General features: G+C 38.7%; 1 protein-coding gene and 1 pseudogene across 1 annotated transcript in view; one reads left to right on the top strand and one right to left on the bottom strand.

The window, feature by feature from the left end:
- Window positions 1-20184, top strand: part of PAM (peptidylglycine alpha-amidating monooxygenase) — a 344515-nt gene that overhangs the window by 41916 nt on the left and 282415 nt on the right. The gene's annotated exons all lie outside the window — the stretch shown is intronic.
- On the bottom strand, window positions 16017-17838 carry LOC105807632 (annotated as a pseudogene).

The raw sequence follows: 20184 nt of genomic DNA, 5'->3' as shown, positions 1-20184 counted from the left end.
AGCAGATTATAGAGGGGATAATTATTGGTGCTTTTTACTCTGGGACATTTGGTGTATGTGGCTGCATTTGACCTTTTAGAAGCTGTTGACATCATTTGGGAACTGCCAGTAAACCTACCTTAATCGGTTAAACAGAAGGAATCTTAGCATTGTGGAACTGACTGGTTGATTAATTTAAATCCAAACACAGTCCTGTCTGAATGCCCTTTGCCAGACCCTTGCACAAAAAAGCCTTGCTTCATGCAGAAGCGTTCTAACCTACATCCTGCTGTCAAAGTCTTTCGGCTCTGTTGGTTTTCTCAGGCTGTAGGCATCATCCTTATCCCCTCTTATCCTTCCTTTTATTTCATGAAAACAATATCTATGGCTAGATTCACATAAATGCTCTACATTTCCCTCAAAGTTCTTTATTTGTATCCTAGGGAAAAGGTATTTTAAACTCCACTAATTGAGAGACTAAAATGGGAACTTATCTTAAACTAGCTTCTTTAGAAAAAGTATATTAGAACTTAATCCAGCACTTCCTCTGGGAATTGTAATCAAAATTAAAATCATGAATGTTGAAGTAAGTTTTTGGTATTAGAGTAAGCCGTCATCTATAATTCCTTTGACTTTTAGATTCAAAACATTGAAGGCTTTTTCATTTGTGTTTAGTTTTGGGAAAACATTAAAGTTAATTGGGTTCACAGCTAGCATAAGGATATACTTCTAGACCTTTAAATGAAAACAAAATTAAAATTCTTTAAGGATAAAGCTTTGAGTAGCTTCAGTCTCTTACGTGGACTGAGAAAAGTACCCATGCATTGGGCACTTTGCTGGGTTTGGCTGCAGAAAAGGGCAGACATTTATGTGGCAGAAACAAAGAATTGCTATAGAACACTTTCATGGCACGTAGCACGTTAGACTGGAGGAGACCGGTACCCTCATTTTAAACAAAAAAAACTGAGGCCCCACTTAATTACTCAAATTCTTAAGGGCCCTTACTTGGCCAATTGCTGCTTCTTCATCACCCAATCACAATCCTGTTCCAATTACAACACCGTTCTAGAACACAGATACGAAACCTCTCAAAGAAGGTTTCCAGTTCTCTGTGGTTTTGTTTATTATTATTAATTATAATAACTACTGTTTATGGAGTGCTTGTGATGTGCCAGTACATTCTGCATTATCTTTGTCTTCCTAACTACAGTATGAGGTAGTACTATTGTTCTTCCCTTTTTGAAAATGAGGAAGTAATATTTAGAAAGTCGTGGACTTGCCCAGAGTAACTGAATCAGTGCGACAAGATTTTTTTTTTTTTTTCCTCTTGAGAAGGTAAGGAGAAGAAACAGGTAAGAGATGTTTCTCCCAAGCCTCATAAGTTGCCTTAAGAATGTTAGGATGAGGTGAGTGGCTATGCCAAAGGTCATGAGTAAGGAAGAAAAATTAAGCCCATTCTAGCCTCGATTCTTAAGAAGCAATGGACTCCCTGTGAGGGGATAAGGGAGCACCTCCTTTCCGGCTGCATGAGAAGCAATAGACGTCCAGGTAAGGAGCATATTGGGGAATCTGGGAACCTAGAAGCCATGTGCTGGAGGAGAAATCACAGCATCATTTGCACCTCTGTTTTTTATTTTCATTTCTAAAAGTGAAATTCTCATTTCTACCTTAACCTACCACACTGGGTTGTTTAAAAGATTAAGTGAGAGAATTTAATCTTAAGCTGCTTGGAAAATGAAAAAAATAAGGATATAATAAATTTTGTGTTTATTGAGTTAGTTTTTATTAAGTTAATGACAATGGCAAGGCACAGTGCTATATAGAGAATGAGAGGTGAATACAGACTGTGTCTCTACCTTCAGAAGATTAAAAAAGTAGTAAAATAAGATACATGATAATAAGTATGCAATAGAATGTTTTAAGTACAGTCATCAAAGTAGAAGACACTGGAAGTTCTGAGGATAAACTGCATTCTGAAGGAAGAGGTGGGTCTTGAAGGACTATAGGGAAGAGAAACCAGAGAAGTGTGGGGTTGCCTGGCGGGGATGGGAAAGTAGGTGTGGAATTCCAGGAGGAGGAAACAGTAAGAGCAAAGGCCAGGAGGAGGGAAAATAAGGAGACATAATAGTGCACCTGATTATCTAATTGGCTGTTGCTCAAGATGCTGGGAGGTAGGTCTGGTAAAGATGTGAAATCTGCACTTGATTCAGTGGCCCCTATGGGCAGCCTTTTAGGATTTTGGAGTTTGGTGGCAACCTGGTCAAGATGATGTTTTATGGAGACTCATCAAGGACAAAGTGATGCACAGAAAGATTAAAGGGGTGAGACACTGAAGTCAGGCAGACCGGTTAGGAGACCAGAGCATTATGACATGAGACAGAGAAGCCCTAAGCTAGAGAGGCAACAGAAAGGAGACAGATCAGTGAAATCTGGCCACTGACAGGATTTAGAAGTTATGGGGAGTTATGAGCCCTTTGCCATTGGATGTTCTTGTGATACTTTTTCATTAAATCAGTATGAATTTGTTTTAATTAACAAATTGAAACCCAAATGCTCATAAGGAAGTTCCATATACCACTGCCATTTTTCAGTCCTTGCAACATGCTTGACTGGAATTAGGAAAAGTGTTCTATCAAGATCAGAGGAGATAAGAGTATTGCTCATCTGGGCTGTTAAATTCAACATAAATTTTGAGGCAAAGCTAGTTTAGGATTAAGGGTGTATGGCCTTATCTTCCAAGAAGTGATTTGGGGGAAGTAGCAGAGTGGCCGCTGTAGCTGACTAGTCAGGGCTTTAGAAATTCTAGCCAAATATGGGACTTTAATCCCTATTTGTTTCAGAACTGGCATTTGCCAGCATGAATTCACTTAGTTTAAGAAATAAGTTAGGTTTGGGGTCTTTGTTGAATCCTAAACTTTAATTTAAGGATTGAAGTGGCTGCCCGGGAATTAGATGGGATTTATAATACTCTGATAGTCAGTGGGGTGAATTTCTTTGGGAAATATGCTATCTTTTTATATTATTTTCCCTCTTGTGAAAGGGCATTTAACCTTCTAACTTTTGTTTTCTTTCTGTTTGAGACATTATACTACTGTTTAGGTATCTGTGAGGCCTTAGGATCCTCTAGGAAAAAAAGTGGAGTTTCTGAAGTTTAGGACAGATAAAAGGAGATATACAGTTATCCAGCCAGAAGATGTGAAAGCTCAGTGGGGCTAGTTATTGGGTAGATTTTGTCCCTGCTCCCAGCTCTGTTTCTAACCTCTGGACCTTGTGCTTCTGTGGGTGGCCTAACGTGGGTGTGTACTTCACAGGGCCTCTCTATTGCTATCCTTGACAATCAAAAGAAATGAGGTAATTTTTGTTGGAAGTTATCAATTCTGGAAAGAGTTTATGATCTTTTCTAAGAAGGTGGTGAGATTGCACTGATTAAAAAACTTAGTGGAATGGCAAGAGGAAATAGGACACTGATTAGAATATGACATTTTGAGGTTTTTTTTGTAGATTAAAGAATGAAAACTAAATGAGACCTGGAATTAGGGAATGGAAGTTGCGGAAATTAGACCTATTTTCTCTAAAGCAAACATCTCTACCAGACCATATAATCTGGCCACCTGCTGCCATTTGTCTTGCTGACACTTGATTTCTGTTTCTGCCAGTGGTCTTCCATGTTTTCTTCAGAGTGTCAGAGACATCTTGGTTTGGTCTTATATTTGGATATTTCCTTTTGGAAACTATACCTTTTTTCAATCTAACAAACTAGCTTTACTGTTGGAGGACTATTCCTTTATAGCTAGAAAAGGAGATACACTTGCTCCCTTTTGTGTGTGTGTTGCTTTGATAACCTTTATTTGTCTTTTCCATCCTTATTCTGTTTAAACAGGTGGACCATCTCCTCCTAAGAGTTGTTTGAAACAACCTTGAAATAGTCTGGCTAGTCTGTTAGGAATTAGTCCACTGAAGCTGCCATCAGCCGTCTCTGAGAGCAGGAAAACCGGGATTGCAATTTCAGAGCACATTAAGATCAATTTCCATTTTTTGACTTACGATACTATTTCATATCCATGGTTAAAAAAACTTTTAAAAGTATAAAAGTACATAATGCAAAAATTGGAGGACTCTCTCTCAAATCAGTCTGCAATTGAAACTGCCAGAAGCAACACTCTTAGCAATTGGATTTGTATTGTCTGGATATTTTTCACTGCATAGTGAAATAAATACATGTATTAAATATTTGTTTTAAAAGTTGAATCGTGTATATATTTCTACACTATTCACTTGTATCATGGCAAACTTTTCGTGCTTTCCTTCTCAAACTCAGGATCGCAGGAAGAACAAATGAAAGCACAGGAGTAATTACATTTTGTTGAAAAGCTTTTTCACTTTACCTGAGTTTAGGAAAACTGAATTATTGTGTTTTTTGTGAGGGCTGACTTTGCTATTCCGCTTTCAGAATTCTTTCTAATTTCTACAGGAGTGAAAAGTCCAACTTGTCAATTAGGTTAAAATTATCTACATTTTTCCAGATTGTAAATTGGTGCTGTTGTAATCCATTTTACTGTTTTCGTAAGCAGTATTATTGTTATACATTTGTACACTATTTACTCACAAGGGAAACATTAAAAGGCAGGCTTAGCTTCATCTAAATTGAAATAGAGATAATAATAGTTTCTTTGAAATGGCTGAGATCTAAGTATATAGTACAGAATGACAACCTTCATTTTTTATTGTGTTATGAATATCTTAAAGAAGATCTGCCAAGTTACTTGCTTATCTTTACAATTACAGTATTTGTGATAGAAAAATTAGACCGTGGTATTGTTTAAAAACATGTCAATCCAATATTCATGGAGAAGAAAACAATAGTTTTCATAGTTGATAAATTATATACTTATTAAAGTGCCACATCTGATCAAATAAGCATGGTATATCATTATAGGCTCAGTTTGATGTTGTAACATTGTTATTTTAAGCAATTACTTTAAACTTGGTATTTTTAAGAGAGATTGTATTCCTCTGAACCAGGATGACAGATGCAGGGAAGGACAAATAGTTCAAAGGGAAGATTTAAATTATGTGTAGTTTGGGGGGTTGTTAGAAGTGGAAATAATTCTGCCCATGACAGAAGAGACTGAACCAAGAAAAGTGTGGCAGTAGTCGGCAGATTTCTGATTTTATCTGGGTGTCATAATTAGGCATTTCGCTGGAGGTGTTTCTGGATAAGAGACGTACTGGCAAGGATTTACTGGAGCTTGGAGATAAATGGAACCGGCAGCTGCCGCCTCCTGGAGAAGTAAATAGAGAGAATCAGTTTTCATTGTTATCAGTAAGCTGACCTCGGAAGGCACAGATGTGAGCTTTCTTTTCAAAGGGAATCAAGTATTCACCCTCAAGGATAAGGGTGTTTGTAATGGGATCATGTTAATACTTCTTAAATTAGAAAACCGTATATGAATACTTAGACTGTTGCTACCTGGGAGCGTTATTTACGGACCTGTGCCTTCGTCAGAGCTTCAGATGTGAGAGGAATGTTGCTAATAGAATCACGTAATGACATTTGCCATTAAAAAGTCACATCGCAATTAGCAGATTCAGAAATCATCGAGTCCTTTTGCTCCGTGTCACACTCATCGCTTCTGTGACAACCTTCATTTCCTACTTAGCAAATCCAAGCCTGGTAGCTCGAGCCCCAGGAAGTTGTTAAAGCAATTAAAGGCTTCTGTCTCCAGCACATTGCTTGGTTACCATAGTATCCTCTGCTTCCAAGTCTCTCCTGATGATGTCAGTATGCATACAGGGGTTGTTCAGAGCATCTGCGTGGGGATGATTCACCCCGCAATACAGCCCCTCTCCCGTTGCTCGCTTTCCAGAGCGATTTCATTCCTATCTAGCAGGGGAAGGTAAGTGCCTTGTTTTGCATATTGAAGAATTACTAAATGCCTCTATTATTCTGTTTCAGGTTTCTTGCTTTCTAAGATATACTATTGACTAAGATCAGTGAATGGAAGCATTTCAGGCAATTACCCAGAACAGATTTACAGTTTGTACTTAAAGTGTGTTTGTGTGTGGGGGCATGCGCACGTGGGGTAGGCTTATAAAGATAACTGTGAATGCACAATGAACTGCCTGCTACTCTCCCTGGGAAGCAGCAATTGCTCGCACACACACGGGAGCTTTTTATTTCCAACTATTTGCAATATATAAATTCCTTAAAATGTTTTGAAAAATGTCACAGGACAAGTGGGGCTATTTTTTAAAGTGTGTAAATTATATATTTTTGTTGGTATTTTATATATTTTATCCAGTTTAAACAATCTTAATGTTTGAAATTCCTAAGATGATATGGGAAGATATTATTAGAAAGAAGGACCAAGTTAGGCTGAGAATTTACATGTTTCAGAAATTGAAACTTATATTGTAGGATACAAAGATTTAGTTAATTATAGGGAGATGTATGAAGTTCAAAGTAGATTGATAACCATCATGTTTTACTTATGTCATACTTTTATTGTTTTTTTAATATCTCCCAATTTGGTGGTAAAAATAATGCTTCTGTTATTGTGTTGAATGAAATTAGTGATTCATGAATGTTTTCCTTAAATACATATCCATCTTTCTTAAGGATAAACTGGCTGTGTTCAGCTTTATGAAAAGAATACTATAGAACCACTTACAACATTCAAGTAGAAGAGCCATGAATGAATATATTCCTTAGGAAGTTAGTTTTCTGTTTTAGCTTTTTTTCCCCACAATGTGCCTCATCAATAAACAAAAAGTGATGAGGCACACAAAACCATTTTCTCGCTATCCACCTACTTCTGAATCTTCATTCTGAGAGTTCTGCTCAGAAGACAATGTTAGTCATGCATTTATTTGCTCTCTTTGATTCTCAAGGGACTATTTCAGTATGTTCTGTGAAGAATGTAATACTTGGTTTAAATAGAGGTGATAGGAAAAGGCAGTTTCTAATTAATTAATAGCTTTGCGAGAGAAAAAAGAACAAGAGTGGAGTGGTTGGGGAGGGGAAGGCTCCTATTTCTCTATATAGCCGAACCTTTATTCTGTGTGGAAAATAAGCAGGCTTTGTCGAGAGGTCAGTAAATGGTTTAGACTGTCCCTCTCTAGAGAGAGATCTAGAATTTGTATTTTGTTTCTTGTATTTTTGGAGTCTTCTGGAACATACTCTGCTGTCTAACTTGCTTTATTTCTGCCCGAGATTATGTTAGTGAATTGATGGTACTCTTTATTCATCTTTCTATAAAGAATCAGTGATCCCAAAAATCTATGGCACAAAAAAAAAAAAAAAAGAATCAGTGAAAAATACAGTTGTGAGAGAGTGTAAAACAATGTTTAAAAGTTCATATTTAATTACTTGTAAGTAAAGGGCATGTCTTATCCTAAATATCAAAAAGGCTTATTCTTTGAATTTCTTCGTGCCCTGAAAATATGCTAAAATGCTTTGACTTAATTTTGTCACTATTTTGAAGACTTAATCCTATTTGTGTTTGAAAATTGCTAGTTAATTGCTATAAAAAAGTTCCTAAAAAGTAGAAAAAATTGTCATACTACTTAATTTAGATTATGGTAGGTTAAATATTAAAGAAATTGAGTCAATCTAAATTGTTTCCATACAACATGTTTAAAACCTTTTTATTGAAACATTTTTATAATGCTTGTTTTGGAAACGAAACTATTATATTCTAGGCTAAATTAGATGAGGTTTGTGTTCTTTGCTGTGTTAATGTTTTGGGTGACATAATTTAATTTCTTGAGTAACAAAGTCTTTGTAATACTATTATAATAAAAAATACTTCTGCAGCTTTGAACCCTTAAAATAGCCATGAAAATATTCTTCTGCTGACTTGACTGATAGGAGTAGCACTTTATATAGAGTGTACTATAAAGATTACAGTTTCTTTCATGCTTCAGTCAGGAAGTGGTTCTAAGCAGTTTTAGGCAGAGTGATTCTAAAAATTGGTTCGGGAAAGTTTTCATTTTATTTTTATGCCATAATAGGAATGTTTTAAGTTTTACAGATACTTAAACTTGTTCTTGCTGAAATATGGAAATGGCAGGCCTGTAGACTTTACCAGCGTGAAATGAATGAAAGATAGCAGAAAAAGTATCACCTTAGCTCTCACTAGAAAGACAAGTTAAATCAAACCAGTATGCAGAAGAACCAGAGGAAGCTATATGGACAGTATGACCTGGAAATAAACATTTTGTCCAATGATAGGACAGAAACTTAAGTTGTGAGGGAATGGTTAAGTGCTTTACCCAATTTTCTGTGTTCACTCAGAGGCAAAACCAGGGCTCTATGGAACCTGGGCACCCACAATTTTACAGGCCAGATTTCATTTTCATAGCACACACTGCCTAGTTGGAGTTGAGTATTTTTTACTATTCAACTTTTAAACTTATTTTTTTCTCCCACAAAAAAGTGAATAAAGTAGTATAATAACTAGGAAGACCTATTAGTTTTTTAATATTGGCTGTAACAAATTACCACAAACTTGGTGGCTTAAAGAATACAGATTCGGCCAGGCGTGGCATCTCACACCTATAATCCTAGCATTTTGGGAGGCCAAGGCGGGAGGATCTCTTGAAGCCAGGAGTTTGAGACCAGCCTGAGCAACAAAGTGTTACCCCATCTGTACAGAAAATATAAAAGTTAGCCAAGTGTGGTGGTGTGTGCCTATAGTCCCAGCTACTCGGGAGGCTGAGGCAGGAGGATTGCTTGAGCCCAGGAGTTTGAGGTTGCAGTGGGCTGTGTTGACACCACTGCACTCTAGCCCAGAGTCTTGCTCTGTCTCAAAGAAAAACCCCAAAAAACAAATCTATTATCTTACATTCTGTTGGTTACAAGTCTAACAGGTCTCAGTGAACTAAAACAGCAAGGTGTCAGCAGAGCTACATTTTCTTTCAGGAGGCTCTAGGGGAGAATCCATTTCCTTGTCTTTTCCAGATCCTAGAGGCCACCCGCATTCCTAGGCTTCTGGCCACTTCCCTCCATGTTTATAGCTAGAAAGTGCAGACTGAATGTTCACACTGCCACCTCTCTGGTTCTCTGCTGCCAGGAAGAGTTCTCCAGTTTAAAAGACTCATGTCATTAGGTTGGGCCCACCTGGATAATCCAGGATAATCTCCCCATTTTAAGGTCCTTAATCTTAATCACATCTGCAAAGTCCTTTCTGCCATGTGAATTAATATATTCACAGTTCTGGGGATTAAGATACAATATCTTTGGAGGCCATTATTCTGCCTACCACAGAAGGATGACAAAACTCATGGCTGATTTTATCAACGTTAAATTCAAAAATCCAATATTTTTTACTGAAAACTGTAAGTTAAATCAGTGATTGCCAATAGAGAATGAAATTTTGACTATTTCAGTGGATGCAGTCATCCCCAAGGATATTAAAACACCTCAAGATGATTAATGAGGGAAAATCAGATTAGAAAGAAATGTTTCACCAACTCAAATGTTCAAAACTCTAAGGTACAGATGTGAGCCTCATAAAGTGACACTATTCTCAGTTTAATATTTTTATTGAGAGGCTCACATCAGATGAAGTTAATTAAACAAAACTGATTTGGGACTACAAAAATTCCATTAGTTAACTCCTATGTGAATGAGCCTGGGTTTCTTTAGAAACCGAAGGGTAATGGCTGGGCCACTAGAGACCCAAATGTGAGATCTAGTAACCCTGAGTTTTGAATAACACTGTCGATTATGGATCTGGCATTAAGCCGTGTGAGTCACAAGACCCAGCAGTGAATCCGGCAGGTATGCCCTACACGGTTTCCTAGGACAGGCACAATGTATTGCCACAATCATCTAATTGTACTAGAGCTGTTGGCCTCTAGACTTGAGGCAAATATAGTTTCTTTTATTGCTCACATCCTGTGTTAATCATACATTTGAGCCAATTCATGGCATATGGGTCCATGCATACTACGAATAAGATAATTTATGTCTAGTAGTAGTTGTTTTTTATTTCATAATATTATGGGAGTACAAAATGTTTTGGTTACATGGATTGCTTTTGTACTGCTTGAGCCAAAGTTATAAGTGTGCCCATCACCAAGATAGTGTGCATTGTACCTGTTAAGTATGATTTCATGCATGCCCTCCTCCCCCCTCCCACCTGAATGATTCCTGTTGAGTTTTACTTCCATCTATGCACATGAGTGCTGATAGGGTGCCAATTTAATAGTGAGTACATGTGGTGTTTGTTTTTCCATTCTTGTGATACTTCATTTAGGAGAATCGTCTCCAGTTCCATGCAGATTGTTGCAAAATGTATTAATTCATTTTTTAATGGCTGAGTAGTACTCCATTGTATACATATACCACATTTTCTTAGTCCACTCATGAATTGATGGGCACTTGGGTTGAATCCACGTGTTTGTGTTTGTGAATTGTGCTGCAATAACATTCTAGTGCAAGTATGTTTTTGATAAAATGACTTTTTTTCCTGTTGGTAAATACCCAGTATTGGTATTGCTAGATCAAATGATAGGCCTACTTTTAGTTCTTTGAGGAATTTTCCATAGAGGTTGCACTAGTTTGCAGTCCTACCGACAGTGTAAAAGTGTTCCTTTCTCTCTGCATCCATGCCAACATCTATTGTTTGGGGACTTTTTGATAAAAGCCATTGTCACTGGGGCTAGGTGATGTCTCATTGTGGATTTGATTTGCGTTTCTCTGACGATTAGTGATGTTGAGCATTTTTTTATATGTTTATTGGTCATTGGTCTACCTTCTTTTGAAAAGCTTCTGTTCATGTCTTTTACCCACTTTTTAATGGGATTGTTTGATTTTTTTTTCTTGCTGATTTGCTTGAGTGTTCTGTAGATTCTGGTTATTTGCCCTTTATCAGATATGTAGCATGCAAATATTTTCTCTCATTCTGTGGATTGTCTATTTGCTATGTTGATTGTTTCCTTGGCTCTGCAGAAGCTTTTTTAATTTAATCAAGTCTCATTTATTTTTGTTGTTGCTGTGATTGCCCTTAGGGTCTTCTTCATGAATTCTTTTCTTAGGCCGATATCTAAAAGAGTTTTTCCGACATTTTCTAGTTTTTCTGACATTTTCTAGCAGTAGCTTTTTAACCATTGCTAGTGGTAAAAGATACAGAAGAAAAACTACTGTAGCGTGTTAGTTTTGGACAGAAAGCCTAAAATTACATTTTTCTGTGGTTCTCTGAAGAAAAGGAGATGGAAAGAAAACCAACCGTTTTCCTGTTCATATTCTTTTTAATTGTTGGAATCACTTTTTGGAGAAAAAAACAAAATAGTACCAACAGTACCTAAGGACTCTTGCTTAGAAGACAATGGTTTGTGGAAAGCACATTTCTTTGCAAGGAATAATTATTTTGACACTGAGTCTTTTTGGTACTATAGTGCTACGACAACCTTAGGATTCTATATAAAAGCAAAATTGGATTCTGTATAAAAGCAAAGTCTGATTTTATGCCATCATGGGATTTGTTGATCAAAGTATCATCCTTCGAGGAGAGATATTATTTGGCAACGAAGTTAAAAATTAAAACCAGCTGGTTATTCAATTTAACAAACAATGAAATAACCATGTATCTATAAAAATATCTCTATAAGTACAATATATATTTAATTCTTACTTGATATACATATTAAGCTCACTTCAATGCTCAGTTTCTATTATCTATCAATACCATACACCAGTTGAAGTGCTCATGTAAATAACAAAACCCAAACAGCTGTAAACATTTGATCATTTTTAAAAATGTATACAGAATATTCCATTTAATATCGATTTTTCCCAGCTACAATAAATTAGAGTAGAGATAAAATCTCTCTATTTTGCTTAAAAACAAACCTCACAGTGCTATTGCCTTCTCTGTGGTAGAAGAGACTGTTTAATCTTTAAATCATTTTGAACTGGCTCAGTTGCTTTGCTAATCCTTTTACTTTGTTAAAAATTATCTTAAAAGTTTATCCTTGGGAGAAATCAGAGATAAAGGAACTAATAGAGATGAGAGTTTTGAGGCTTTGAATCTTATTTGGCCAGTGGGTGGTACATAAGACGGAAGCAGACTTAAAAATCAAAAACTTAAAAGATTGTTGATTTCTCACTATTTTGAAAACTAGTTCAGAGCTTTATTTCTAGGGGAAATTTTTCCTGTTAATGACGGTGAAGTCATGTAGCAAGTAAGTGATGGAACTAAGAAGTTATCCTAAGTTTTTTTTTTTTTTTTTAGACAGAGTCTCACTCTGTTGCCCGGGCACGGGCTAGAATGCCGTGGTGTCAGCCTAGCTCACAGCAACCTCAAACTCCTGGGCTCAAGCAATCCTACTGCCTCAGGCTCCTGAGTAGCTGGGAGTACAAGCACGTGCCACCATGCCTGACTAATTTTTTTTATATATATATTTTTAGTTGTCCAGATCATTTCTTCCTATTTTTAGTAGAGACGGGGTCTCGCTCTTGCTCGGGTTGGTCTCGAACTCCTAACCTTGAGCGATCCACCCGCCTCAGCCTCCCAGAGTGCTAGGATTACAGGCGTGAGCCACCAAGCCTGGCCTATCCCAAGTCTTAACTACTCCAAAGCCTTTGCAGATCGGAGAACCACTGCAAGCTCTACTCATTTTTCTTACTGATCTTGTATTCAGTGTTGTTTTCCTTTAATTTATTGTTGCTTTAATTTTACTTCCATATTTAAAATGGGGTGAAACTTGCAGAAAGAAAAGCAATTATTGAAATTGTTTATGAAGAAAGTTATTTTATTTTAATTTGTGAAATGTCCTTATTTTATCCCTGTTTCTGCTATGGTAGATTCTATAATCAGAACAATATTTTCATTAATTCCTCTGAAATAGTCTGCTTTGGAGTGAGGATTAATGGAAATAAAGGATACCCCTTCTGCAAGCTAAATCTTGTGGCCTGGGGCAAATCTGGGGAAGGCTGAGCAGCAGTACCTTAAAGGGCATGAAGACATAGGAACAAATGCTTGCCATCTTCTGCTGGGGGTTTTCTGGGACCAGTGCACTGTGGACTAGCCAGGTGGATAACCTTAGGGAGAACTATGTCCCATGCCTGTTGGCCCCGTGTCTATCCTACATGACTTTACAAAAAGTAAGGAGCCTGTGGTGGGGCCAGAAGGTTGGTTCCTAGATGTTGCCACAGCCGCGATGGGAAATAGAGCTGTACTTACATGCTTTTTCTCTATGCCTAGGGGACAGGAGTGGGGGGGGGGCAACTGGAGACCATCAGGTCACCTTCGGTGTTCATAAGTCAAGGACTGAGCTTGCCAACTCAAAGATTTTAATAAATTCAGACTTTCCAATAGCAAATTTATGCCACGATTTAAACTCAACACTTCCTCAAGAATCTCAGTAGGTAAAGTGACAGAGGAATATGATTTACCAATTGTAATATTAGAGTAGGACAAGAGTCAAATGGCACTGCTTTCCTTATTGGCAAAGGTCAGTTCTGTCCTTTTCAATCAACGTGCAATCTCAGTAATTACTATTGAATGCCCTCACGTGCCTGATGGTGCACCAAGTGCAATACAGAATTAATCAAAGGACAATGCGACCCTCAGATCTCAAGGAGTTTCAGCTAAGAGCATGACTATATATGGGGAATAATTTTCTTATTGTTTAATAATTATTGTTTTATTTTCATGGTAATTTTTGCCAAGCAGCAAATTCCAGTTGGGATTTAATAAATTTGTTTTATTAATATTTGCATTCAACTAAAGAGTAAATTTCCCTTAAAATTCTAAGTGAATTGATATATTTACTTGATAGTGGATCTATTGTTATCCTGTTAAGCTTTTTATTCTCCCCCCAACCCCTCAGCCTCTCTCAGTCCCATTTGTGCAACTGTAAAACTCACATATATTTCTTTTGTGTTCTCTCATAAAACTTATCTTTCTCTTTCTTTCTCGTACACACCCACATGTGCAGCACAGGTATACACTCACATATACGCACACACAGTTACTTTACAACGAACTCTTCCCAACCCAGGCCTTTACTCTTGTTTCCATCTCCTTCAGTCTCCCTGTAACATTTATTTTAAGCAACCCCCTCCTGTTTCCTGAACCTCTACTGAGTGTAAAGCTGCTATTCTCCCCACCCCCCCGCACTGTGATCCCTGCTTGTACAATTACCAGTATTTCCTTCTGTTGGGAAGAAGGTAGGTAAAATTAAAGGAGAGAGTGGGCAGAAGGAAGGGACATGGTTGGTTATAGAATGAAGAAACTGAAGATAGAATTTGCAAACTGGGAAACGGGGAACCGAAACAGAACAGCAAGGTTGTGTTGGTAGACTGTAGTCTTATTAGGACATAGGAAGAGGTAAAGAAACAGCAGCTGAAAAAATTTTTTGAATGCTTTATCAGGCATTGTATGGTGAGTGGAATAGACTATTTACATATTGAACCTCCTGCATTAGATTACCAGTTTATACTTTTCAACTAGCTGAAACTCAAGTTTAAACACCTTAAAACTTTATTAATATTTCTTTGACATCACTGCAACTCTGGCTGACATTTCTCAGTCTCAGGTGCTAAACTTTTAAAATGAAGTCCCTAGAGTCCCTTATATTTTCTAAATGAAACCTAAGAGCGCGTTGTTCTTATGCTCAAATTCAGTGTTATGTCAGACTTGATAGTTATCTAGAATTGTCTCCTAACATGTTAGCTCTAATGAAGATTTTCCAGTTAGGTCGAACCATTGTTGAAAGATGGACTGTGCAGAAACAATAGCTTGAAATTTGTCTAGATTTACTAAAGTGTTCAAAGTTGGAAGAACAATTGACTTTTCTAGTCATTGTAGTGTTTGTTGTAACAATCTCCTTTATCGATTTGATTTACAGTCTATGTCTTTCTGTGTCATAGCAGATTTTGCACTGGTTTAGCTGCTTTAAAATTTCCATGTTTAAGATTTTTTTTTTTTTTGTCATTGCAGTAATGTCAAAGAAATGTAGGGTTTAGTGGTTTTTAAACTTAGACTTTGGCAGAAAGAAAAAGATCATTGTTGATGAAAGGTTTCAGTGAGTCATCTAGAAATTTATACTTAGGCTTCCTGACAGCCAGTAATTATCAGATTGCAGTTATTTTTCAGAGGTATTTATCCTGAGTTGAGGTTTTATCCTATTGATGATCTGAATCATGAGTTATCTCTCATGTTAATCTAATAGTTTAACTCAGTAGTCACTCTGCCAGCCTGTCTAAAATTACTATATTACTGCCAGACACACATTTTAAATTCTTTGCCACAAAAGTAGTGTTGGGCCCAGATAATTAAGGTATTCTCTGCCTTCAAAAACTTACATTATAGTAGGAGAGAGAAGATGAGCATACAAGGAATGTGATACCACACTGATACAAACTCCCCGATTTCTTTGCTCCCAATCACAGCAAAACTGCTCAAGTGTAGTCCATAGCATATTTTCTCTAGTTCTTTTCCTCCTGGTCTCTCTTTTTTTTTTTTTTGCAGGGATGGGGACCATGGCTTCCTTTTTATTTATTGGATGCTTTGTAGATGCCATGCAGGTCTAAAAATTACACTGTCAAATAATTATTTAAAAACTGACCAGGACTAAGCCTCCAGAGTTCCAAACCAGAAGCGAAAAGGAATAGGGGCAATGGACTTGGGAATATTCCTCCAACATCACCAAAATGCAGAAAACGAGGATCCCGAGCTCCTTCATGGGCCAAATCCAGGGTTTGGGCCTTAGGGTCACTCTCAGGTGCCTCTGGCTGCATCGCACTTAGGGTAAGGGAACCAGCAAGGGGCTGGGGGGAACAGCCAGCCGAGTCCAGACGTGGGCAAACATGACTGAAAGGAGGGTAGGAAACGGACTGGTACTGTCCAGCTGTAGATGAGATAACAGAGTGCAGCTAAGGCAGGTTGGGGGGCAGGGGAGAGGCTAGGGGAGCTGTACTGCAGCAGTGCAGGCGGATAGCCCCAGGGTCCTGTGCTGAGCAGCTGGTCAGGGTGGCTGCTGTTAGTCCTAGATGGAGCTCCTGACCCTGAGCCCAGGCAGAGGGCTCACACACTGTAGATCCTCTTGATGAGCTGGGGCTCGTCATCCACCAGCTTGGACTTGAGGTGCTCCTTGTAAGCCAGGATGTCTCCAGGCCACTTGGTGATTGTCTGCTTCTCACAAACCCCAATTTCCTGTGCAACCTGCTGAATGCATATGAAGTCATGGCTGACTAGCATCATACCACCTTCAAACTCATTGACAGCATTTGCCAGCATGTCGATGGTCTCAATATCCAGGTGATTGGTGGGTTTGCCCAGGAAGAGCATGTGGGGGTTCTGCCAGGCCAGCCAGACACACATAGCACTTATGCCCATTCAACAGCTTCCAAATTGGGCTCACCTGTTATTTTCCAGTGAGACCATATTGCCCAATGATCCTCCTCATTTCTTCCTTCTCCTTGATCTCTGGGCAGCACTTCATCACATACTCCAAAGACGAAAGATCTAAGTCCAGCTGCTCTTGTAAATGCTGATGGTAACACTCTACTTTGAATGAGAGTGTTTTTGGATCATCCCCTCTGTGGGTAGTAGCTCTCCAGTTAGCAGCTTCAGAAGAGCTGACTTCCCTGCTCCAATGGGCCCTACCAGAGCCACTCGTGTGTGAAGGTCAGTACCAAAGTCTAGATTACTGTAGATGCAAGGCCCATCTTTTGTATACTTGAGGATTACATTTTGCACCATAATCACAGGTGAAGGGATCTCACCACATGGTGGGAAATAAAATGACAGTGTCTCGTCATGCTCATGACCCCATCAGTCCTGATGCCATCATATTCTGTAGTATCTTCTCCTTGCTCTGGGCCTGCCGGGCAAGCTTGGCACTGCCATGACCAAACCTAGCAATGTAGTTCTTTGTGTGCGAAATCTGATCTTGCTGCCTGGGAAATCTCTTTGTCTGGTTCTCCTCCAGCTCCAGCTGTGTCTTCATGTACTGATCATAATTGCCCATATAATTCTTCAGTTTCTTGTTGTGCATGTGAATGATGTTGGTACAGACACCATTCAGAAAGTCCTGGGAATGGGAGATGAGAATCAGGGTGCGCTTAAAAGCTTTTAGTTCTTCCTCCAACCACACACAAGCATCCAGGTCCAGGTGCTTTGTGGGCTTGTCCAGGAGCAGCCTGAAGGGCCGAATGAAGAGGGCTCTGGCTAGGGCAACCCTCATCTTCCAGCCCCTACTGAAGTCTTTCAGTTTCTCGTGCTTCATGGCAGGTGTGAAACCCAGTCCATGTAAGACTCACGAGGCCCTCATCTGTCGGCATCCAGTTCCTCCAGGTGCTTGTAGGGCTATATGAGCTTCTCACCCTCCGTGTCCTCATGAGCCAGCCACTCAGCCTCCCTCTCCAGCATGGCCCGCTCTGTGTTGACTTCCATCACGCACTGCAAGGGTGTCTTGTCACTAGGGGGCATCTCACGAGTCAAATGGTAGATGTCAATGTGCTCAGGGACGGGTACTTCACGTTTCCCCACAACAGAGAGCAGCATGGACTTTCCAATTCCATTTAAGCCACTGAGGCCAAAACGACGGCCTGAGTTTAATTCCAGTTTGGTGTCACTGAGCAGCTCTTGACTATGGAAGGTGAGGGAGAGGTTGATAATGTGGACATGAGTACTGTTGGGGTGAGAGGCCAGGACACCAGTGAGAGCTCGAGCAGCAGCTTTCTTCATCTGTAGTCTGTCTGCCATTGGCCTCGTTTTCCTCCTCTGCTTCCTGTGGTTCTGTGACTGCATCTCCGTTTTCTTCACATCCCTTTCTGGGCCACTGTCAAACTTTGGCAGCTTCCTTCTTTTTGGCTGCCTTCTTCTTGGCCAGCTCAGAGGGCATGGTTATGAACCACAGGGGGAGGTTACTCTTTTTTCAGAGATCTGGAACTCACTGCTTGACCCCTACCTCCTGGTCAATCTTTATCCACTTTTCAGAACTCACCTCTCTATCCGGACTGCTCATGTCAAGATCACATGTGGCATCGAGTTGAGAAAATGGTCAGTTTTCTGTCCTCCTCTGACTTCACTTTTCACCATCATTTGAAACAGGTGGTTCATGCTTTACTCCTACAAGCACCAGGTTCTTCTGGTTTTCCTTCAGCCTAACTTGCTGTTCTTTTCAGTTTTGTTTGCTTGTTCTTATCATCTTCCTGACTCTAAAAGTTGGAGTCTCCTAAGGTTCAATCCTAGTTTCTTCCCTATTGAAACTTACAGTCTTAGTGATCTTATTCTCTCCTTCAAGTCTCATGGCTTTAAATTCCATGTGTACTCTGACAGTTTCTAAATTCATGTTGCTGATATGAACCTCTCTCATGAACTTTAGACAACATATTTCTGCTTGGGATATACTAAACATAACATGTCCCAAACTCCTGATCATCTCCTTGAGCCAAACCTGCTCTTCCTATTGTTTTTCCTATCTCACTTATCCCAGAAATCACAAATGTTAACATTTTGTTATATGTCTTTCCAGGCCTCTGTGGGTATGCATGCTTAATTCTCACTCCCACTCATGAGATTATTATTATGTGTATTGTTTTTTCTCTAGCTGTTTACATGTTTTGTATGCTCTTCATATTCTTTGGAAACCTAGTTTTTAGTAGCTACTTGGTTGTACCACAATTTGTTAACTAATCCCTTATTGGTGAATATTGGATTGCTACCCATGACTTACTATTAGAATTAAAACTTAAAAAAATTATTCTAGTTTTATACTATCCCAATATGGTAGCCACTAGTTACACATGCCGTTGAGCACTTAGACGTGGCCACTCCCAAATAAGATGTGCTCTAAATGTGAAATACACACCAAATTTCAAAGACTTAATTTGGAAAAAGAGTGTAAAATATTTTATTAATAATTTATTTTATATCGATTACTTATATTGATACTTATATTGATTACTTATATTAATTATATTTTATTTTGTATTGATTACTTATATGTGATTACTTGTCGAAAGAATATTTTGGTTATAATAGATTAAATATGATATATTTTAAAACTTGATTTTGTCATTGTTGTTTTGCTTTTTTAAATGTGACTATCAGAAAATTAAAAATTACATGTGTGATTTGCATTATATTTCTATTGGAAAGTGCCATTTTAGTTGCTCAGGTCAAAAATCTTGGAATCGTTCTTTCCTCCTCTCTTCTCATACTCTATAACCTATTAGCGCTACCTTTGAAATACAGCCAGAATCTGACCATTTTTCACCACCTCTATTACTGCCACCAGGTCCAAGCCATCATTAGCTCTCACTTGGGTTTTTGCAACAGTCCTTTAACTTGTCTCCCTTTAATTAATCTCATATAGTGGCTACGGTGATTCTTCCAAAACGCACGTCAGATCATGTGTCTCCTCTCTTCAAAAGCCAAGCCCTAACAGGCTGGTCCCCTTCTCCCCTCTGACTTTATTTCTGCACTTTCCCTATCACAGGCCAAACTCGTTTCCCACTTTGGGCCTCCACAGTTGCTCTTACCCTGCCTGGAGTACTCTTCAGAGAGCTGCAGGGCCTGTGCCCTTAGCTCTTTCAGTTCTTTGCAGGGGACATGAAACCTGCTTTAAACCTAGAACAGTTCTGTAAAAAGTCACTAATAACTATCAAATGGCTAAATATAATATGCCTTTTTCTGACCTTATCCCAATAACTTCTTGGTAGCATTTGACACTGCAGATCACCAAGATTGCCAAGAAATAAGTAGGTGAGAGGAAGCATTATGGACTGTCAAGTGTGCCTCTGCCTTTGCTCATGATGCCCTCTGTCTAGAATGCACTGCCCTCTGCCTCATTTGTCCCAGAGAAAGTCTACTTACCCCTCTGAATGTCTCCCCAAATCTCCAGAAGATTAAGTCGCCCCTCCTTTCTGTTAGCAGTCACGCAAGGTCTTATTATATGTGTGGCTTTTTTTTTTTTTTACATTCAGTTATTTCCTAGACTCAGATCCTTTAGGAAGGGGCCATTTTCATTCACCTTTATACTCCAGCTCTCAGCATATAGTAAGCACTAGATAGATGCTTATTGGTTGAGTCGATTTCTTTTGTTATGATGCATAGAGTTTAGAAATCTTTTCATCAGTATTTGTGCACACTCATACCACTTCTCAAAGTTCAAAACAGTATGATACTTTTGAGATCAGTATGAATCTCCACATTTACTCTCTAATCCTTTTTTTTTTTTTTTTTT

This window comes from Propithecus coquereli, unplaced genomic scaffold (assembly GCF_000956105.1).
Source record: "Propithecus coquereli isolate 6110/MARCELLA unplaced genomic scaffold, Pcoq_1.0 Scaffold160, whole genome shotgun sequence".
NCBI lineage: Eukaryota > Metazoa > Chordata > Mammalia > Primates > Indriidae > Propithecus > Propithecus coquereli.
Note: the sequence above shows the minus strand (reverse complement) of the source record. Positions and strands in the feature narration are given on the sequence as shown.